Source organism: Bubalus bubalis, chromosome 9 (assembly GCF_019923935.1).
Source record: "Bubalus bubalis isolate 160015118507 breed Murrah chromosome 9, NDDB_SH_1, whole genome shotgun sequence".
Lineage (NCBI taxonomy): Eukaryota > Metazoa > Chordata > Mammalia > Artiodactyla > Bovidae > Bubalus > Bubalus bubalis.
The window spans coordinates 27,149,963-27,173,835 of record NC_059165.1 but is presented as its reverse complement, the minus strand read 5'-3'; the positions used below and the strand labels follow the sequence as shown (position 1 = coordinate 27,173,835).

The following is a 23,873-nucleotide window of genomic DNA, read 5'->3' as shown; positions in this document are numbered from 1 at the left end:
TCTTTCCATACATAGAATGCTAAATTCCTTAACTTGACATCTGATCTCTGATGTCCAGACTGCCTGCTCCCTTTGTTGCAAACTTGTAAATAGCCTGACTTCCTCTCCCGCCTCCTTGGAGCAGTTTTCTCAGGGCTACTGAGATGCTGTCTCCTGAGCTAAACATTCGCACCAAATAAAATAACTCTTTACTTCCAGGTGACTATATTTTGTAGTTGACACTTATAAACTGCAGACCTTTCTGAACTGAGGTACTTCTGTAATAGAGCACAGCTGAGTGCCCTCAGCAGGTGGTGTGTGCCTTTATTGTTGCCCCCAACCCCGTTATGAGGCAACGGTTGTGAAGGACCGTTAGTGGTCCTGCTCAGCCATTGGTGGGTGCGGCAATGGGTCCCGCCCACAAGCAACTGTCAATAAGCGACTGTTAGCGGTCCCGTTGCGCCATTGGTTGGTGCAGCAGTGGGTCCTGCCCACAAGCAACCAACTGTCAAGGAGCGGCCATTAGTGAGGAATTCAGCCAGCGATCGGTGAGTGGTGGTCATCAGGTGGAGAGTGAGGTAAGAGGCAGTTCCCGGCCTTCTCCCAGGGCCCTCCAGCTCGCTGAAGCTTGGGCCAGTGGGTAAGCTGGGTGGCCCATGAAACAGGGTTGTGGCTGTGTCCTGCAGGACTCCAGAGTCCTCACCAAGGCCACCCATTGGCCGCGGCCATGCCTTGAGGAAGCAGTGAACCTCTACCCCATTCCCACTTCTGCGACCTAATGGCAGAGTCAGTTGGCCTGGACTTGCCCCTGCCTTCCAGTGGCCTGAGGAGCCTGAGGGCCAGTTGGATTCTGGGCGCCTGACTCCCACAGTGATGACAGCTGGGCAGGGTCTGGGGACCTGGCCCTGAGAGAGCCACCAACTGAGATGTGCCTCCTCTTAGGCAGGACTTGTATAGTGGTGGTCCCAGATGGGCCCCAAGGCACAAAGGGCCTTTCACTCCCTGGCTCCAGCCTGCATGCTCCACTGAGACAGACACAAACTATAACAGTCCTCCTCAGCCGTTGGCTGGGCATCCCGGTGGGCCCCTCCTCCCAACCAAGTGAGCAACTGTCAACCAGCAACCAGTTAACAGCCCTATTCTGCCATTGGTCGGTGCCGCTGAGAGCCCCTTCCTCTTCCCTGCTGCTGCTGCTAAGTCGCTTCAGTCGTGTCCTACTCTGTGCGACCCCATAGACGGCAGCCCACCAGGCTCCCCTGTCCCTGGGATTCTCCAGGCAAGAATTCTGGAGTGGGTTGCCATTTCGTCCTCCAGTGCACGAAAGTGAAAAGCGAAAGTGAAGTCACTCAGTCGTGTCTGACTGTTAGCAGCCCCATGGACTGCAGCCTACCAGGCTCCTCCGTCTGTGGGATTTTTCCAGGCAAGAGTACTGGAGTGGGGTGCCACTGCCTTCTCTGCCTGTAAATACTACATTCACTTGACTTCCAGGAATCACATTGACTTGGTTTTCTTCTACTTCTTGGGCATCTGTCTTGCTGGTTACTCCACATTCTTTTCTATTTATACCCTTTTTCTGTTGATCTCATCTAGTCTTATGACTGTTAATACCATATATGTTGATGACTCAGCCTGAATATTTCCCTTGAACTCCAGACTTATACAGCCGTTTGTCTACCCTGCATCTCCACTTGAATGTTAACATATAGCTCAAATTTAACACATCCAAATACAAACCCCTGCTTTCCCCTCCTACTTCATCCAAGGCAGAAACTGAGTACTGTGAGGAAGAATAACTGGGGGAGAGGATATCTACTTTTGATGGAATGGGAATACAATTATAAGGAGGTGACATTTAAGCTGAGGGGAGGTCTGAAGGGCAAAAAAGAACCAAGAAAACAAAATATAAATCTGGGATGGGGGAGGGTATTTCAGGGAAAGAAAACAACCTTATGTGAATACCCTGAATAATTAAAGAACATGGTATATTTGAGAAACCAAAAGAAAGCCCATGTGACTGAAGTGAGAGATTGGCAGTTCCTGTAGGTTTCACAGTATCTGTAGTGTTTAGGAATTCTAGAGTTAGATTCCTGAAGTCAAATCCAGGTTTCGCCTCTTAACAGCTTGTAATATTTGACAAGTTACTTTAACTGCTCTGTGCTTTTATTTCGTTATCTTCTAAAATGGGAATATTTTTAGCACCTAACCTATAGAGTTGGATATGACTGAGTGACTAACACACACCGTATATAGTAGTTGTACAATCAAAAGAGCCATTGCATTATTCTTAGAACAGCAACTACAATGTAGCATATCTTTTAGTATCTATTTTGAATTCAATTACTTCTCACCACATGGAGAACTGCCACTCTACTCCACTATCATTTCTGGCCCCACTTCTAAAAGGCCTTTCATTTGGTCTCTAGGTATTCACTCAATCAAATACAATCTATTCTCCACACAGAGGTCAGGGTGAAATTTTTTTTAAAGAGAAATCTGTGTCCTTATTGACCAACAGGCTGCTTGAGGGGGATAAAGCAGGAGTGGGTAGCTCTGATGCCGGGCAGCTGTGCTTTGTGGGCTTGTAGATGATTGAGAACTTGCCTAGGGAATGGCCAATCATTTCAGGCAGTACTTGGGTGCAACCTCAAAAACGAGAGAATGAACTCTGTTTCCAAGGCAAACCATTCAATATCACAGTAATTGAAGACTATGCCCCAACCAGTAATGCTGAAGAAGCTGACATTGAGTGGTTCTATGAAGACCTACAAGACCTTCTAGAACTAACACCCAAAAAAGATGTCCTTTTCATCATAGGGGACTGGAATGCAAAAGTAGAAAGTCAAGAGATACCTGGAGTAACAGGCAAATTTGGCTTGAAGTACAAAATGAAGCAGGGCAAAGTCTGGCAGAGTTTTGCCAAGAGAATGCACTGATCATAACAAATACCCTCTTCCAACAACACAAGACTCTGCACATGGACATCACCAGATGGTCAATACTGAAATCAGATTGATTATATTCTTTGAAGCCAAAGATGGAGAAACTCCATACAGTCAGCAAAAACAAGACTTGGAGCTGACTGTGGCTCAGATCATGAGCTCCTTATTGCCAAATTCACACTTAAATTGAAGAAAGTAGGGAAAACCACTTGAGCATTCAGGTATGACCTAAATCAAATCCCTTATGATTATACAGTAGAAGTGGCAAATAGATTTCAGGGATTAGATCTGATAGAGTGCTTGAAGAACTATTGATGGAGGTTCATGACATTGTATAGGAGGCAGTGATCGAGACAATCCCTAAGAAAAAGTAATGCAAAAAGGCAAAATGGCTGTCTGAGGAGGTCTTACAAATAGCTGAAAAAAGAAGAGACATGAAAGGCAAAGGAGAAAAGGAAAGATATACAAATTTGAATGCAGAGTTCAAAAAAATAGCAAAGAAAGACAAGAAAGCCTTCCTCAGTGATCAGTGCAAAGAAATAGAGGAAAACAATAGAATGGGAAAGACTAGAGATCTCTTCAAGAAAATTAGAGATACCAAGGGAACATTTCATGCAAAGATGGGCTCAATAAAGGACAGAAATGGTATGGACCTAACAGAAGCAGAAGATATTAAGAAGAGGTGGCAAGAATACACAGAAGAACTATACCAAAAAGATCTTCATGACCCAGATAACCATGATGGTGTGATCACTCACCTAGAGCCAGACATTCTGGAATTGCAAAGTCAAGTGGGCCTTAGGAAGCATCACTATGAACAAAGCTAGTGGAGGTGATGGAATTCCAATTGAGCTATTTCAAACCCTAAAAGATGATGCTGTGAAAGTGCTGCACTCAATATGCCAGCAAATTTGGAAAACTCAGCAGTGGCCACGGGTCTAGAAAAGGTCAGTTTTCATTCCAATCCCAAAGAAAGGCAATGCCAAAGAATGTTCAAACTGCCACACAATTGCACTCATCTCACACTCTAGCAAAGTAATGCTCAAAATTCTCCAAGCCAGGCTTTAACAGTATATGAACCATGAATTTCTAGACGTTCAAGCTGGATTTAGAAAAGGCAGAGGAACCAGGGATCAAATTGCCAAAATTGGCTGGATCATAGAAAAAGCAAGAGAGTTCCAAAAAACATCTACTTCTGCTTTATTGCTTTATATGCTACACCAAAGCCTTTATGTGGATTGCGGAAAATTCTTCAAGTAATGGGAATACCAGACCACCTGACCTACCTCCTGAGAAATCTATATGCAGGTCAAGAAGCAACAGTTAGAACTGGACATGAAACAACAAGTCAGTACAGTCACTCAGTCATGTCTGACTCTTTGCGACCCCATGAACCACAGCACACCAGGCCTCCCTGTCCATCACCAACTCCGAAGTCCACCCAAACCCATGTCCACTGAGTCGGTGATGCCATCCAACCATCTCATCCTCTGTCGTCCCCTTCTCCTCCTGCCCTCAATCTTTCCCACCATCAGAGTCTTTTCAAATGAGTCAGCTCTTTGCATCAGGTGGCCAAAGTATTGGAGTTTCAGCTTCAACATCAGTCCTTCCAATGAACTCAATCTCCTTGCAGTCCAAGGGACTCTCAAGAATCTTCTCCAACACCACAGTTCAGAAACAACAAGACTGGCTCCAAATCAGGAAAGGAGAACGTCAAGTCTCTATATTGTCACCCTGCTTATTTAACTTCTATGCAGAGTACATCTTGTGAAATGCCAGGCTGAATGAATTACAAGCTGGAATTAATATTGATGCAAGAAATATCAATAATCTCAAATATGCAGATGACACCACCTTTATGGCAGAAAGCAAGAAGAACTAAAGAGCCTCTTTATGCAAGTGAAAGAGGAGAGTGAAAAAGTTGGCTTTAAACTCAACATTCAGAAAACTAAGATCATGGCATCTGGTTCCATCACTTCATGGCCAATAGATTGAGAAACAATGGAAACAGTGAGAGACTTAATTTTGAGGGGGCTCCAAAATCACTGCAGATGGAGACTGCAGCCATGAAATTAAAAGACACTGCCTCCTTGGAAGAAAAGCTATGACCTATCTAGACAGTATATTAAAAAGCAGAGACTTTGCTTTGTCAAAGCTATGGTTTTTCCAGTAGTCATGTACGGATGTGAGAGTTGGACTATAAAGAAAGCTGAGCACCGAAGAATTGATGCTTTTGAACTGTGGTGCTGGAAGAGACTTTTGAGAATCCCTTGGACTGCAGGGAGATTAAACCAGTCCATCCTATAGGAAATCAGTCCTGAATATTTACTGAAAAGACTGATGTTGAAGCTGAAACTCCGATACTTTGGCAACCTGATGCGAAGAACTGACTTTTTGGAAAACACCCTGATGCTGGGAAAGATGGAAGGCAGGAGGAGAAAGGGATAACAGAGGATGAGATGGTTGGATGGCATCACGGACTCGATGGACATGAGTCTGAGCAAGCTGGGAGTTGGTGATGGACAGGGAAGCCTGGTGTACTGCAGTCCATGAAGTCACAAAGAGTTGGACATGACTGAGCAACTGAATGGAACTGAACTGTATCATGTTGTTCACCTGCTCAACTTTCCTGAGTTTAAAGTGAACTCATTGAGAATAAAATGCAAAGTTTTTTCCATTACTCTCAAGCCCTCCCTGCTCTGGCCCTTTCCTGTCATCCTAGGCTCATTTTCATCCAGGTTCCCTTCACTTGCTCTGTTTTCTCGTATTCTTATGACCTTCATATGTCATGTTTTCCATAGTATCTAGAATGTTCATTTTCTAGCTCTCCACACCTCATTTTTCAGGTCTCTGCTCAAATGTCGTCTTAAAAATGACTTCCCTAATTATTGCACTTACACAGGCACGTACTTGGGCTTCCCAGGTTGTGCAGTGGTAAAGAATCTGCCTGCCAGTGCAGGAGACGCAGGAGACTCGGGTTCCATCACTGAGTCGGAAAATACCCTGCAGTAGGAAATGGCAACCCACTCCAGTTTTCTTGCCTGGAAAATCCCAAGGACGGAGGAGCCAGGAGTGCTGCAGTCCATGAGATCACAAAGAGCTGGACACGACTGACAGCGCTCATTGCACACACATGTACATTGGTCCCTGTAAAACATTTACTTTTTAATTTTTTTACTTTGCACTTTTCATCAGCTGAAATCTCATTATTTCATTGTTTACTTGTTTCTTGCTTGTCTCCATTCCTAGCTCTCAGTGTTTATAACTGTAAGTACCTATATGTTGAATGAGTGGATGCTTTTCCATATTCTGATAAATGAAAGAAGAAGAGTTGAGGATGTGAATTATTTCTACCTGTCAGGTATTCAGATGGAACAGCATATTTTTAGTTGCCTCAACTGTTTATCCTCTATCAGGGATTGCAGTCTTGTGCAATGTTGTTCAATATCTGAAACCATTGTTTATATATATATATATATTAGTGGTTGTTGTTGAAGACAAAATAAATAAGTCTGGTCCCCATTTCTCTATCTTGATGGGAACTAATTGCACATGTATGATTTTTATGACTCCAGATGTTTGTACTTCGTATGGGCTTTTACAAGTGGAGAGCATCTTGCATAAAGGCAATTCATGCAGATCACTGTGTCCTTTCTCCATTTGTCTCCAGGTTCTGAATATCTAAGTCACTGTGCTGCCATCTTGGGACACCATGCGTGATAATAGAAATTCTAGGAATACACATTTAGAAGGGTCTAATAGCATTTCCTGAGTTTTCCCCCAGGGCCCATCTCTTTTAGATCATATCTGGTTGGTTGAAGAATCAGGGCAGATCTCAGAGGAGATATTTCTGGGAGACCTATAATCCAAGATGTGACTGAACCCTACATGGTGCTTTGAACAATTCTTGCTTATTTATTACTAAACCAGATAGATTGTTTTAAATCTGAATGCTAGAAAAGAGAACAAGCTAAGTTAATATCTGCAAGAATTTAGTTGTCCTGAGTCAACACAAGATGTTTATTGCAAGAAGAGTTACCCTCTCCCCATCTTGGAAATATATTTAAATGATAAAATTGAACAGACGTGGATATTTATTCAATAGATCTATACTTGGAAATTTAGAATATGGTTCAAAACAATAAGAAATATTTTCTATAGAAAATCAAGCTTCTATTACATCAATTTCTAGGCAAACTGTTTCAACTTAAGTATCTTGGAACTGTGTTTCTACAGACTGAAAAGTGATAATTAGATATGAATTAATCTACTAGAACTTATCATTTCTAATCTCATTTTGAACTAAACAAATTTTCTCTATCAGTTAAAAGGCTGGAAATGGGTGATTTTATTACAGCATAGAAAATTCTATGTTATTTAATCCTTTGTGTAGTGAAAGGGAAACATATAAGAACTCTGAAAAAGACTTTGCTGTTGGTAATTGTTCTGCTATATAATGCCAATTTCTGCATTCAGACCTGGTCTGAAGCCAGGAATTTGTATATGAATACTCCTAATGTATTTTTATTATACTTAGAGAAATAAGGCATAAAGAACATAATGATACCCTGGAAGGAGTGGGGGAAAAAGCAATGTAGACTGAAAAACCAATTCTAACATGAATGAGGGATATTAACTAGTGAATTTTTTAGTAATATAACTTGAGTTTTGGTGTGAATATAGTATTGAAAGTTACTATCCCACATTACTAGGTTAACCCTAATGGCTTGAAATCAGTGTCTAGCTTTTAGGTTCTAGCTTTTGACTTGGATTAAAAGCCTTACTGAAGTATTTTGGTTAATGAGTTTAGAAGACTTGTGAAAGTCTCATTTATCAGAAGTCTCTGGGAGACACTTGCTATTGGTTGGGTAGGAAAGAGAGGGACAGTTATCACAGGGAAGGAAGGGAAAAATGATTTTCTCAGTCAAACTTACACATGGACTAATCCCCAAATGATAAATCCAAATTGCCCTAAAAATATTTCCATGACACCAGAACAAAATTTGAATTATACACTTTTATTCAAGAAATGTATAAATATATGATATGCAGGAACTGTGTTTCTATCATTCTTCTAGATGTTAATATTTTCAAAACATCAGTTAAAAGCAAAAATCCCCATAATTCCTGCTCTCTTAGAGTTTATATCCTATTAGGGGATAGACACACCATAAAAATAAACATAACTGAATATATTACAAAGTAGAGAAAGTGAAAACAACTTTGGGAAAAATAATAGTGAGCAGAATGGGGGCAATCCAGCTGGATGCATTGTCACTGATGTCTGAGTAGTCTCATGCAAACAGCAATATTTGATAAAAAAAAAAAAAAAACAAACTTGGAGGAGATGAGGTCCTTAGCTGAAATGATATCAGAAAAAACAGTGTTCTAAGCAGAGTGGGCAATGGCACCCCACTCCAGTACTCTTGCCTGGAAAATCCCATGGACGGAGGAGCCTGGAAGGCTGCAGTCCATGGGGTCGTTGAGGGTTGGACACGACTGAGCGACTTCACTTTCGCTTTTCACTTTCATGCATTGGAGAAGGAAATGGCAACCCACTCCAGTGTTCTTGCCTAGAGAATCCCAGGGACGGGGAAGCCTGGTGGGCTGCCGTCTATGGGGTCACACAGAGTTGGACACGACGGAAGCAACTTAGCAGGAGCAGGCAGAGTGGGTGGTCAGTACTAAAGCTCTAAGATGGGAGATTACTTGAAATCAGTAGGAAAGAGCAAGAAGATCTGTGTGCATAGAGTAGAATAAGCAAGGAGGAGGAAACTTGGGAGACAGATCAGAGAGATAATGAGGGCTAGACCTTTTCTCCTTCCTACTCTGAGGAGGGAGATCCACTGTGAGTCTACTCACCTCCCCATTCTTAAAAGATTCTATCCCAAGAGACCAACTTTGTTCTACAGATCTAAAATTAATTATGTACATTGCTCATCAATGGCTGAAACTGTACTACTTCTGATTCCAAGCACCAACAACTATCTTCTCTCCCAGAACATCAGTATCATCACTTCATATTAAGAAGTGATAAGTCAATAGTACTTAACCTGTTGATGAAGAAGTTAATGCCAATGAGAGCTTCTTAAATTACAGTAATCAAATTTCTTTTTGCAATGAGCTAGGACATGGATCAGCAAACTTTTTTTCAGTAAAGAGACAAAGAGTAAATACTTTTGGCTTTGCTGGATTTATGGTGTCTGTTGCACACACTCAGTTCTGCCATGGTGGTGCTAAAGCAGCAATAGATAATGTATAAATGAATATGCACAGCTGGGTTCCATAAAAAATTCATTTACAAAACCAAATGGTGGGCTAGGTATGGGCCACAGGCTATAGTTTGGTTTTCCTTATGATAGGACACAGAGAATTTATTAGCTTTGGCGCGAAGCCCATTAGGTGAGGAGGGATGCAACATGATGTAGAAGAAAGAACAGTCATTAAAATCATCTGGAATCAGACAGACCTGTCCTTTAAGCTCAACTCTTCTACTTATCCAGTGTACATAGCAGGGGTTATTGAGTGAATGTTTGTATCCCTTCCTCACACCGCATACAAAAAAATATTCATAGGTTGAGGCCCAAACTCCCAGTGTGATGGTATCTGGAGGTGTGGGGCCTTTTGTAGATAATTAGTTTTAGGTAAGGTCATGAGAGTGGGGCCCTATGATGGGATTAGTGTCCTTATATGAAGAGGAAGAGAGACCAGAGCTTGCTTGCTTTCTGTCCACCATGTGACAATGTAGCAGGAAGGCAGCCATCTGCAAACTAGGAAAAGTATCCTCAGTAGAAACTGAATCAGATTTGCAGAAACCTTGATCTTGGACTTCCCAGCCTCCAGAACTGTAAGAAAAAATGCTTGCTGTTTAAGTCACCTGGTCTACAGCATTTTAGTCAGCCCAACCTGACTAAGACAGCAGGCATTAAAAAATACAAGAGAATGGTTACCAGATATTAGACTTTGAGAAAAAAAATCACCATTTTAGAATGTAATAATGATTTGAAAAATAAGGAAGAAGCATTGTTGAATAGACCATTATCTCTCTGAATACTGGTTCTGTCCCATTCTCTCACTTTTCTCCTTCCAGTACCCCAGCTTTACAGATCTATACATTTGATGATGCCTTGTGCATACATGCATGCTCTGTCACTTCAGGAGTGTCCAACTCTTTGTGACCCTATGGACTGTAGCCCACCAGCCCTCTGTCCATGGGATTCTGCAGGCAAGAATACAGTTGCAATGCCCTCCTCCAGGGGATCTTCCTGACCCAGCATCTCTTGCACTGAAGGTGGATTCTTAATCATGCCTTGTGGGGCTTTGTTGGTGGCTCAGGGGGGCCTGCAATGCAAGAGCCATAGGAGATGTGGGTGGGTTTGATCCCTGGCTCAGAAAGAGCCCCTGGAGGAGGGAATGGCAACCCACTCCAATATTCTTGTCTAGAGAATCCTGTTGACAGAGGAGTTACCTATCTCTTATTATCTGTTTTGTTTCCTCTATATAATATTTTTTACTATGATTCTTCTCTTGCTTATTCTTATTCACCCATCTTCTAGTTTGCCAATCTGTCTTATACTGTGTTCAGTCTGCTGGAAAACTCATCTAATGATTTCTTAATTTCAAATATTATATTTTCACATTCTAAAATGTCCATTTGATATTTTAATAAATTACACTTTTTTTTTTTACTTTCATCCTTTTCTACTAGTTGATAAACTTTTCCTCTAATATCTGAGCCACATGTGCATCTTTTTTTCCCTTCTTCTTAGCTTTAGCAAAACTACTGCGTCCTATCTGTTAACATGCCTCATAAGTTTAGATACTGAAGATAAACACAAAATGAACTATAGATGATCTGTTGATTTCTTTTGTTGACTAAAAGAAATGCACAACATGAGAGTTGTGAGAGAAGTTTTATTTGGGGCAAAATGAAGCCTGTGGCCCAGGAGACAGCACCTCAGATAGCTCTTAGAAGCTGTTCCAAAGAGGTAATAAAAGGGTCAACATATGTGATTTTGGTGAAGGGGGAGTTCATGCAATCAAGCACTTATCCTACGAAAGGTTTTCTGCTAGTCACAAGGAGCTGATGTCGCCATGAAGGGATTTAGTGTTTTTCTAGACATGAAGAGATGCAAAGATTGGGATCATGAAGTCAGTTTCTGAAAATGTCTATCTAAAGACCTGTTCCACCAGTTTTCCTGGAACACAAAGTGCCTCATTTTCCACCCTGGATTCTCTTCAGGGTGTGTTCAAGGTCACCAGCTGTAGCAACACAGGATTCAAACTACAGAGCCAGATGGCAAATAGCCTTGGCAAGTGCCAATATGTAATTGACACTTTCAAAGACAACTATTTATTTATTTTGGGGGGAGCAAGTAGATCAGTCCTGCTGAAGTATGATTGAAAGTGAAAGTTGCTCAGTTGTGTCCAACTCTTTGCAACCCATGGACTATACAGTCCATGGAATTCTCTAGGTCAGAATACTGGAGTGGGTACCCTTTCCCTTCTCCAGGAGATCTTCCCAACCCAGGGATCGAACCCAGGTCTCCTGCATTACAGGTGGATTCTTTATCAGCTGAGCCACGAGGGAAGCTCAAGAATACTGGAGTGGGTATCCTATCCCTTCTCTAACGGGTCTTCCCAATCCAGAAATTGAACTGGGGTTTCCTGCATTGCAAACAGATCCTTTACCAACTGAGCTATCAGGGAAGCCCAAAGTATTAGATTGTTAAATTTTTACCTTACTTGACCTTATTTGGCTGAACTTATTTCTCACTGATTCCCCATCTAATGTCTTCACTAAAATTTTGTTTACTGATGCATCTTCTCTTCGGTAGGGCGTAAACTCTAACCTCTGTTTTCTCAGTACTTCATGCTGCTGAAATATGTGATCAGCTTTTTGGCATTCAAGCTGCTGTTTTCATCTGGGTTTGTAGAGTTCTTCCCTACCCATGTGCAGCTGAGGCATTGTCCAACAATGTACAGGGATATATATACCATTTTCTCAGGGCTCTTTTTCTGAATTTCTCCCACTCTCATAAATCTGCTTCTGGTGTGCCCTGCTCTTGCAAGACAGTCACTCTCTACTCAGGCCCTATTTTCCCATGCTTGAATGTCGAAAACTATCTCAGATGAAAATCCAGGGGCTCTATGAACTCACCTTCTACGCTTCCTTCTCTCAAGACTAATGGGGCCTGTATTATGGTTTTTCAGTGTCAAGCAGTTGTTTGGTATATTTTATCAAGTTCTTATAATAGTCTCAGCCATAACATTAATCCAATTACAAAATATTCTGCCATGGCCAGAATGGGGTCACCTTTATGCTTCAACTTCATATAGTATAATTTCCATCCCACTGTTTCATTGAAACTGTTCTTGCTAGAGTCACCAGTGACATCCACAGCACTACTCCATTGGATTCTTTTTAGGCCTTATCCTATACCATCTCTTAATAGCATTTGAAATAGTTGACCACTTTCTGATTTTGGCTTTCATACCATACATTCTTGGTGTTCCTTCTATCTCTATGGTCATTTTTTTCTCAGTCTCCTTCATTGACTTAATTCTCCATTACTCAGCCATTAGTTGTTGGAGTTCCCCAGGCCCTCTGATAGCATGAGTCTTAGAAGCTTTTTTCTCCTCACTTTACATCCCTTATGTGAAGTGAAAGAAAGTGAAAGTGAAAGTCGCTTAGTCTTGTCCGACTCTTTGCAACCCCATGGACTATAGAGTCCATGGAATTCTCCAGGCCAGAATACTGGAGTGAGTAGCCTTTCCCTTCTCTAGGGGATCTTCCTAACCCAGGAATCGAACCCATATCTCCTGCATTGCAGGCGAATTCTTTACCAGCTGAGCCACCAGGGAAGCCCTTGTATAGGTGAATTCATTCAAATCTGATGATTGCCATGGTATGCTGGAAACTTAAAATTCCTATTTCCACCCCAGGCCCCACTAAGTTTCACAACTTAGGACTAATGGCCTATTCGATAGCTCCACTTGGATGCCTCACAGGGATTTCCAGATTTAGTATGTCTAAAATGGAACTAGTTTTGTGCTGTATGCTGATCTCTCTCTTCTTTCCAAGTTCTTCCTTTCAGCACAGGGCAGACTTCACACCTCTCCCCTGTAACTCTTGCCAGCCACTTGGGAATAACCCTTGATTCCTCCTTTTCATTTTAATCAACCAGGTTTCAGTAGCTCACCTTTTGATCACACTTTCAGCATGATAAGAATCCATCTCTTTGCTGGCTAATGACCTTACTTTGCTTTGTCCTGGGCCAAGTGCATTGTTCTGGAGCCATTGGAGTCTTTTTTTTTTATCATAGAGCATGTGAGGGTATGGGTTTCCCAGCTGGTTCAGTGGTAAAGAATCCACCCTGGGTCAAGAAGATCCCCTGCAGAAGGAAATGGCAGCTCACTCCAGCATTCTTGCCTGGTAAATCCCATGAACAGAAAAGCCTGATAGGCTATAGCCCATGGGATGGCAAAAGAGTCGGATACGGCTTAACCACTAAACAGCAACAACAGCAATACAAGGGTGTATATAGGGGCTTCAAACCTGAAATCTCACTGTACAGCAAGCAACACAGGGTAGATACAGATATTGATAGGCAAGACCAAAGTCATCAAATAAAGTTTAATTTGTGTTCTCTATGCTTTTATAAGACATTTAGCACATTTAATGGTTAGTTTTTAAATAATTTCTTGGAAACTTTAGAATTTGGAGGCTAATTTTCTGTAGATTCTATAAGGCTTGTCTTACGGAAAATAGTCACCATCACATAGAATTGTTTTTGCAATTTGTGAAACTGCTGCTAGCTAGATGAGCTATCAATTTATATCGCACAGGCTGAAATCTTAGGCTTCTTTTAGTCATGGATAACTGGGGATTTTAGATGTATGCGTCATCTAGTCCAGTAAATGTCTTAAAAGTTAAAATACTTATTAGGAAGAATAATATGTTTTAACTAATGAGAAATGGTCTAAGTAAAATTCTACTCATATTTTATATAGGGCTTCCCTGTGGCTCAGAGGTTAAAGCGTCTGCCTCCAATGTGGGAGACCCGGGTTCGATTCCTGGGTTGGGAAGATCTCCTGGAGAAGGAAATGGCACCCCACTCCAGTACTCTTGCCTGGAGAGTCCCATGGACGGAGAAGCCTGGTAGGCTACAGTCCATGGGGTTGCAAAGAGTTGGACACGACTGAGCGACTTCACTATTTTATTTAATTTCTTCAGAACCTCTAGTCACAGCACAGTACCCATTGACCTGAGTGACCTTGGGAACGTCACTGACCTGCTTTATCTTCATTTTCCTCACGTACGAATGGTGATGATATTAGTGCCTGCCTCATAGGTTGCTATGAAGCTTAAGTGACTTAGTATTTATAAAGTGCCTAAAACAGTGCTTGGCCCTGTACAAACATGATAACCATTTGTTAAGTAAATAAAGTATTCCTAGCTTCTCCTTTTTGGATTCTCTATTGTTTTGTGAAAGAACTAAGGAGTCAGGAACCTTGGATTTTTACCTCAGAGGTGTCATTGCTTAGCTGTGTGGCCTTAGTACCACTTAATTTTTAGTGTCATTTACTGTAACATGATAAGTAACACTTACTAGATCCTTTTCTTGTGCCAAATACTCCATGAAGCACTTGACCTAATCATCTCTAATTCTCACAACTACCTTGAGATGCGTGCTAAAATAATAACCTTCATTTCATCTAAAGCTTGGAAAAGATAATAACTTACAGGAAGTCTCACATCAAGTAACTGTGGCAACAGGCAGCCTGTCCATTTCCAGAGCACAGAGCTCTAACCACCTCTCTGAGATCCTGAGCCTCGCTCTTCAGTCTTTCCCAGTGGCTGCTTGTTTCTTACTTACAGAGCTTTCAGGCATTGAAAAGCAAGCCCAGTTGCAGCCAGGCCTCTGCCTCTGCCAACTGTCTTGTTCGTGGGAGAAGTCCGTGAGATAGTCTCCATGTCTGAGTGAGAATGTCCCTTGCCTCCTGGTGCAGGCTGGGGTCCACCCACTTCAGCAGCTCACTAGTTCTCACCAGAGATGAATAGTAGGAGCCTGGGTGGGCCTTTGTTCACTGGCTTTGGCTTTTCTCTGTTATTGCTTTCTTTCTAGGATGCATTTGCAGTTTTAACAAAAATCATGCAGACTCAAAGCCTTGTGTTGCCTCTCTGGCATTTTTTCTCTGAACTGAGTCTTGGTTTCCCTTGGCAACCACGTAGCTTGACCCTGCACAAAGAAGTTCTCACTGTAGTGTTAGCATTTCAAAACTGAATCCCTTGTCAATATACTTGTGTGTTGTCTGGAATCTAGATTGTCCTTACAGCAGCCTTCAGGAGACAATATGTCTATTTGCCGTCTAATACTTTTGTGACCCTGATGGTAAGAGGAATGGGCCAGCAAGGAGGGAAGTATCACAAGAGTGAAGTGTTCTCAGAGCAGCAGAGTCTTGTGTGAGTGGAGGGTGGGGAAAGGCTTCATCCATTCCTCCATTCAGGCTCAGCAGAATCATGACATGTCAGCACTGGAAAGGATCAGAGACTCTATCCCAGACACCAAAAAGATGGAGAAATCAAGACCATTAGTGGCTAATTGCCTTGCTCAAGGTCTCATGTCACCTTAACACTGGACTGGGGCCAGCCTTCCTGACATGGATGCTCTCAGCCCTGCACAGTGTCACCCCCTCCACACCAAACTTATCTGAGTAGCAGGTATCAATCCCAGACCACAGATTCAGGTGTACAGTGGGTTGAATTGCATCTCCTCAAAGAGAGGGGACCTTGGTATCTGTGAATATAAACATGTTTGGCAATAGGGTCTTTTCAGATGTAATCAAATGGGATTTTCCAGGCAAGAGTACTGGAGTGGGTTGCCATTTCCTTCTCCAGAGGATCTTCCCAACGCAGGGATCGAACCCGGGTCTCCTGCATTGTAGGCAGACGCTTTACTGTCTGAGCCACCAGGGGAGTCAATTTAAGATAAGGTCCTATTGATTAGTATGGATCGTGAATCCAATGGCTGATATCCTTATAAAAAGGGAGGACACACAGGGACACGCACCGAGAATAGGTCACATGAAGATGGAGGTGGAGACTGGTGTGATAAAGAATTGCCAGGACCTGCTGGCAGGCACTGGAACTTGGGAAAAGGCAATGGAGGAGTCTCCCCTAGAATCTTTGTGGGGAGGACGGGTTTGTAGCTGCCTTCATTTTGTGCTTCTAGCCTCCAGAACACAGAGATTAAATTTCCGTTATTTCAAGCCACCCACTTTGTGGTAACTCGTTATGGCAGTCCTAGGAAACTAATACAAGGTGGCTATTAAATATAATTTTATTTTTCTGTAATTCAACATGACATTTATTTTGTCCTTCAGTTCTTCCAGGGGGTAAACACTTAAACGCAGTCAATTTAGGTTCCTGCCACCTCCCAGGGCTGTGCCTAAACTACAACTTGGGTTCATCTGCCCAACCCAGTTGTCTGGGAACATGCTTTGCTTCTATGCCCGTGGCCTCTACAGCTCTGATGACTCCAGCAACTTCCAGACTACTGCAAGGCACGGCAGTCTCAGACAGACACTTTTCTCTTGCGTACACCAGGTTGGGGTTTTCTGAACATTTCTGCAGTGGGTTCTTCTTTGTTATGATGGCTTTGCAGGAAGAAAGGCTTTTAGGCTTCACTTTCCAAGACCCACCTGTGTCTTTTCTTCCATCTTCACCCCAGCTCTGCAGTCATGGAAAAATAATTACATCCACTTCCCTCCGCTTCATTTCTCAGCACTCTTGCTATACTCTTGATCTCTGCCTTGATTCTCTAACTTCCTTACTTAGACTTTTGGGATACAAAAGCCCAAATATTTGCTGGCTGTTTCAGCTTTCTGTTTGGCTACATCCTTGTCCTGAGGCAATGAACCCAGAATATTTGCTACAGGGGACGAGGAGGAGGAGGGCAAGGAAAGCGGAAAATAGCAGTGGAAAAACAAAGAACATTAGTTGGTTTATCAAAGCTGTTATCTGGATGAATGTGATATGGAAGAAAAATGTACTTCTGAAGCCAAAAGACAAGAAATCAGATGCCAACAATGCTACTTTCTAGCTGTAAATAGGGCAAGTTTTATTTAGCCTCTCTGAGCCCTTGTACTCTCACTTACCAAAATAGGGAATTAAAAGACCTACCTTCTGGAGTTGTTGTGAGGATTAAATTTAGTAAGATAATATACGCGAAGTCATAATACCTTCATTTACTAAAAACACAAGATTCCAACTACCAACCCACGATTGTCACAGAAATGATGTAAGAGTGGATCAATGTCTGAGTTCTTTCCTGAGAAACCAGCATCCATGAAGACACCAGCTATTGAGCCTGAACATTCATTCTGAGAGTGACCTCTCACTATGAAACAAGATGCTGCTCTAGAGGCTGGCCAGCTCCTTGTCTTTCTGATGCTAAGGAGTAGCCTGAGGATGGGAATTAGCTTTTCAGTTCTTCCCTATCATTATCATTTTTAGCCTTTGGAGCAGTTTATTTTTTGTGCTTTCCTGAATCCAGATGAATACTCTGCAGACAGACAGATGCCTTATATTTTAATCCACTTGGCTCTTAAACTGGAACACTGCTGAACTCTTGTGGGGAGAGAGGAGTGCTCTGGTGTTTTTTCAGGAGCTGGAGAAACCCAGCAGAGGCCTGCTGCCAGATTTTCCTTCTCTGCCTAAGAAGTTGTCATGCAGATGCAAAGCCACTAGATGTCACAAATGGGGAAGTGTTCTGTCCTGCTCCCCGTGGTTACTCTGCAAGGAGAAATGGTGATGTACTGTAATCCTTTAAAAAAAAAAAATCTTCTAAAAGACTAATTTTTAGGGCAATTTTAGGTTTATAACAAAATTGAGTGGAAAGTTGGGAGTTCCCCATATATCCACTCACGCAAACATACTTGGCCTCCCTTATTGTCAGCATCACTTGCTAGAATGGTACATTTTTTTTAAATCAAAGAAGAACCCACACTGACACATCATTATCACCAAAAATTCATAGTTTACCTTAGGGTTTATTCTTGGTTTTGTATATTTTATCGGTTTAAACAAATGTGTAATAACATACGTCCATCATTATACTATCATTGCTATTGTCTGAGTGGTTGTATATCCTACCAAATTCATATGTTGAAATCCTAACCTTCAAAGGTGATGCTGTTAGTAGACGAGGGCTTTGAGAGGTCACCAAGGTGGAGCCCTCATGAATAGGACATTGTTGTTGTTCAGTTGTTCAGTCGTGTCCCACTCTTTGCAACCCCATGGACTGCAGCATGCCAGGCTTCCCTGTCCTTCACCATCTCCCAGAGTTTGCTCAAACTCATGTCCATCGAGTCAGTTGATGCCATCCAACCATCTCGTCCTCTGTTGTCCCCTTCTCCTCCTGCCTTCAATCTTTCCCAGTATCAGAGTCTTTTCCGATGAGTCAGTTCTTTGCATCAGGTGACCAAAGTATTGGAGCTTCAGTTTCAGCATCAGTCCTTCCAATGAATATTCAGGACTAATTTCCTTTAGGATTGGCTGGTTTGATCTCCTTGCAGTCCAAGAGACTCTCAAGAGTCTTCTCCAGCACCACAGTTCAAAAGCATCAATTCTTCGATGCTCTTCTTTAAGTCCAACTCTCACATCCATGCATGGCAGCTGGAAAGGCCATAGCTTTGACTATACTGACCTTTGTCAGCAAAGTAATGTCTCTGCTTTTTAATATGCTGTCTAGATTTGTCATAGATTTTCCTCCAAGGAGCAAGTGTCTTTTAAATTTCATATCTTCAGTCACCATCCACAGTGATTTTGGAGCCCAAGAAAATAAAGTCTGTCACTGTTTCCATTTTTTCCCTATTTGCCATGAAGTGATGGGACCAGATGCTTTGATCTTTGTTTTTTGAATGTTGAGTTTTAAGCCAGTTTTTTCACTCTCCTCTTTCATCCTCATCAATAGGCTCTTTAGTTCCTTTTCACTTTTTGCCATTAGGGTGATGTCATCTGCATATCTGAGGTTATTGATATTTCACCTGGCAATCTTGATTCCAGCTTGAGCTTCATCCAGCCCAGCATATTGCATGATGTATTCTGCCTAGAAGTTAAATAAGCAGGGTGACAGTATACAGCCTTGACATACTCCTTTCCCAATTTGGAACCAGTCTGTTGTTCCATGTCTGGTTTTAACTGTTACTTCTTAACCTTCATACAGATTTCTCAGGAGACAGGTCAGGTGGTCTGGTATTCTCATCTCTTTCAGGATTTTCCACAGTTTGTTGTGATCCACACAGTCAAAGGCTTTAGCGTAGTCAATGAAGAAGTAGTAGATGTTTTCTGGAAGTCTTGCTTTTTCTATGATCCAACGTATGTTGGCAATTTGAACTCTGGTTCCTCTGCCTTTTCTAAACCCAGCTTGAGTATCTGGATGTTCTCAGTTCACGTACTGCGGAAGCCTAGCTTGAAGGATTTTGAGCATTATGTTGCTAGCATGTGAAAAAAGTGCAATTGTGTGGTAGCTTGAACATTCTTTGGCATTGCTTTTCTTTGGGATTGGAATGAAAACTGACCTTTTCCAGACCTGTGGCCACTGCTGAGTTTTTCATATATTCTGGCTTATTGAGTGCAGTACTTTCATAGCATTATCTTTTAGGATTTGAAATAGTTCAACTGGAATTTCATCCCTTCCACCTCCATCATTGTTCATAATGATGTTTCCTAAGGCCCACTTGACTTCTCACTCCATGATGTCTGGCTCTAGGTGAGTGATCACACCATCATGGTTATCTAGGTCTTTAAGATCTTTTTTCTACAGTTCTTCTGTGTATTCTTGCCACCTCTTCTTAATATCTTCTGCTTCTGTCAGGTGCATACGATTTCTGTCCTTTATTGTGCCCATTTTGCATGAAATATTCCCTTGGTATCTCTAATTTTCTTGAAGAGATCTCTAGTCTTTCCCATTCTGGTGTTTTCCTCTATTTCTTTGCATTGATCACTGAGAAAGACTTTCTTATATCTCCTTGCTATTCTGTGGAACTCTGCATTTAGATGGGTATATCATGAATAGGATGAGTATTCTTAGTAATGAGCTCCCTGGCCCCTTTTGATATGTAAAGAAATAAGGAGAAGTCAACCACTTATAAGGGAGGCCTTCACCCTAGCATACTGGCACCTTGATCTCTGTCTTTCAGCCCCTGGACTGTGAAAAATAAGTTTCTCTTGTTTATAAGCTACCTGGTCTGTAACATTTTGTTTTAGGTGCCTGCATGGACTAAGACAATCATACGGAGTATTTTCACTGCCCTAAAATTCCTTTGTGCTCTGTCTGCTCATCTCTTCCCCTTCCCCCAACTCTGACAACCACTTTTCTTTTTACTGTGTTTATAGTTCTGCCTTTTCTAGAATGTCATATGGTTGCATTTATACAGTACTGTGGCCTTTCAGATTGGTTTCTTTCACTTGGTAATAAAATCACTCTACATCTTTTCACAGCTTGATAGCGCATTTCATTTTAGCACTGAATAATATTTCATTGTCTAGATGTATCATAGTTTATTTATCCATTGACCTACTGAAGGACATCTTGATGGGTTCCAAACTTTGGAATTATTAATAAGTCTGCTGTAAACATTCCTGTGTAGAATTTTATATGGACAGAAGTTTTCAACTCTTTGTACTAAAGTGCGTGATTGCTGAATCATCAGTAAGAGTATTTTAGTTTTCCAAGAAATAGCCAAACTGTCTTCTAAAGTGGCTGTACCGTTTTTCCATTCACATCTGCAGTGTTTTCTGTTTTCTACATCCTTGACAGCATTTGGTGTTATAAGCAGTCTAGGTTTTGACCATTCTAATAGATGTATAGTGGTATCTCATGGTTGCTTTAATTTGCATTTCCATGGTGACATATGATGTTGAGCATTTTTTAATATGCTTATTTGTTATCTGTATATATTCTTTGATGAGGAGTCTATTAATATCTTTGGCCCAGTTTTAAAGTCAGTTTTTTTATCATTATTATTATTGAGTTCTAAGAGTTCTTTGTATATTTTGAAGTCTTTTATTGTTTGTAAATAGTTTCTTTGTGGTTTGTCTTCTCATTCTCTTAATATTATCTTTCACTCTGCAGAAGTTTTAAATTATATTAAATTCCAGGTTACCAATTATTTCTTTCATGGATCATGTCTTTTGTATCTAAAAAAGTATCATCATACCCAAGGTCATTTGGGTTTTCTCCTATATTATCTACTAGGAGTTTCATAGTTTTTCATTTTGCATTTATACCTGTGATCCATTTCTGAGTTAATTTTTGCAAAGGTGTGAGATCTGTGTCTAGATTTCAGTTTTTGCAAGTGCATGTCTAGTTGTTCCAGCATCTTTTGTTGAAGAAACTGTTTTTGTTCCATTGTATTGCCTGTGTTCCTTTGTCAAACATCAGTTAACTGTGTTTATGGTTATCTATTTCTGGACTCTGTTCTGTCCCTTTGACCTATTTGTCTGTTTTTTCACCAATACCACACTGTCCTGATTACTGTAGCTTTATAGAATGTCTTGAAGTTAGATAGAATAAGCCCTCCTTCAATATTGTATGGGCCTATTGCCCCTCCATATAAGTGTTAGAAGTTCGCTGATATCCATAAAATAAAATATTGAAATATTGATTGGGATTGAATTGAATTTATGTATCAACTTGGGAAGAATTGATATCCTGTGTTTTATGACAGTCTCAACCTTTAGATAACCAATGTTGTAGCTGGACCTGCCTTGTGGTTCTTATGATTGCAAAAAGCTGTCAGCAATAACCATCAAAAAACTAAAAAAATATATGTTTATTGTTTAAAGTCCTGGAAGTTATATGGCACATCAGTGAGCACACAGTGAGGTCACAGGTAGAGAGGGAGAGAAAGCATAGACATGGGTTTCTGCTTTTATTGGGACTAAGGGTGCAGGCCCAGGGAGGGCGCCTGTGGTCTCAAGGGCTCACTCTGTATTGGTGAATCTAAACATAAAAGTGGGAATTTAAAGAACGAGAAGAGAAGAAATACAAGCAATCCAAACAGTCGGTTACTGAAATCAACCAAAGGTGTCGGAGAGAGCTAGGGGAGCTGGCAGCCTGGTTCTTTATCTAGCTGTGTGGTTCTTACTGAGGACAAATGCTCAGGAAGACAGAAGTATGTCAAATGACTCTTTTTCTCTAGAATGTGGTGAGACAAAAGGTGGACACGGACCAAGCATTTCAGGGCTGGGACTGACTGCTGCTCAGTGTCCTGCCTTATATAGGAATGTACCTTCCTGGGGAGCCCACAGCCAATGACTGACTGGGGTATAAAGACTCAGTCATTTCAGTGCAAAGTGGGACAACTCAACAGGGCCATCTAAGCTCCAGAACTCCCCTCAGCATCAGCTGAAGCTGTTTCTGAGACCTGCATCCCAGCTTGACTTTGCCCTCAGCTAATCCTGCTTCCTTCACCTCCCCTCCACAGGCACTTTCTAATAAACATTCTACACACTAACCTCAGCCTCCAAGCCAGCTTCTCGAAGAACCTCTCCTGTATCAGTGTGTGTGGAGAGACAGCCCACAAGCCTCATTCAGGGTTCCCTTCCCTTCTGGTAGCAAAACTGGGTATTCCCAAGTGTGAAAAGGCCGAAAGAACAAAATAATTGACTTATATTGAAAACTAGCTGTGGTAGTTTTAGCTGAGTATGGATGGAGGTAATACCAAATATGGGCTTCCCAGGTGGCTCAAGTGGTAGACAATCCATCTACCAATGCAGGAGTCACAGGAGACTCAGGTCCAATCCCTGGCTCAGGGAGGTCCCCTGGAGAATGAAATAGCAACCCACCCCAGTATTCTTGTGTAGAAAATTCCATGGATAGAGGAGCCTGGTGGGCTACAATTTTATGGCGTCACAAAGAATCAGACATGACTAAGTGACTGAGCACACACACACAGTACCAAATACAAGTGTAAATGAGTAGAAGTACCCCCATAGAACAACGAGGTCAAATGTCCTGTAGGGAATTAATATTTTATAATATTCTAATTCAAAATAATTGGATGAATTCTTATTTCTTCTCAAAAGTCATTTTAAATGTCAGTGATCCTGTTATTCTTTCTGTAACTTCCTCAGAAAAGATCTGTTTCTTCTTTCACTTTGCTCATACAGCAGTTGGCATCAAGGGGATGGGAGAGGGGGTAGGGGGAGAGCAGTGTGCCCTGGTGGCAGGCACAAAGCGGGTATATTGCCTGTGGAGAATTTAAAATAGTACTAAAACAGACTAAGGGTCAGCCTGCTTTTTGTTATCACCATGCATTGCTGATTCTAAACAATGTCAGTAGCAATATGCTTCTTCCTCCAGTGAAGAGTGCTCCACCTCCCACTCCCATAACTTATACATTCCTCTCTATCTTGGTCTGCTATGAGTCAGTGTATACCTTAATTATGGAAACTTGTATTAATACTATTTTCCCCATGAGTTCTTTACATCTTATTTCATTATGGCTGATCTTTGCCCCTTCTTTGTCATCTCTGTATTATCCTTATTATAATTCCTGGCCAAAGTAGTCATCAGTAATATTTAGTTGAATAAATAAAGGGTTGTAGTTCATCTACATGTGGGAGTGGCAGATTGTTACAGAGATAATAAAGTCTTCTAATCTTAAAGCTCAGTTAATGTCCTAAGTCAATATCATTGTGATCCCCTTAAACTTGATTTACTTTTAAATTTCCAGTTATTGAATCAAAACAGTTTTCTATGTACTGAGGCAGGAGATAGATGGGCTCCTGGTTAGACATTTATAGCCAGCCTCCTGTTTACACTTCCAGATAGAAATAACAACAGGAACAGGGTAAATAGCTGGACTTTGCCTCTGGTGGACACTTAAAGATAACAGTAAAGGCAGAGGCAGAGAGGAACTGAGCCCTGCCCAGATAAGAGATAG

At 41.5% G+C, this 23,873-nt stretch overlaps 1 long non-coding RNA gene across 1 annotated transcript in view; it reads left to right on the top strand.

The window, feature by feature from the left end:
- Window positions 1–304: 304 nt before the first annotated feature.
- LOC102416306 overlaps window positions 305–23,873 on the top strand; it is an 84,820-nt gene continuing 61,251 nt past the window's right edge. Inside the window, exon 1 of the long non-coding RNA XR_003111281.2 lies at window positions 305–557. This is a non-coding gene — a long non-coding RNA (uncharacterized LOC102416306). The remainder of the gene's footprint in view (window positions 558–23,873) is intronic.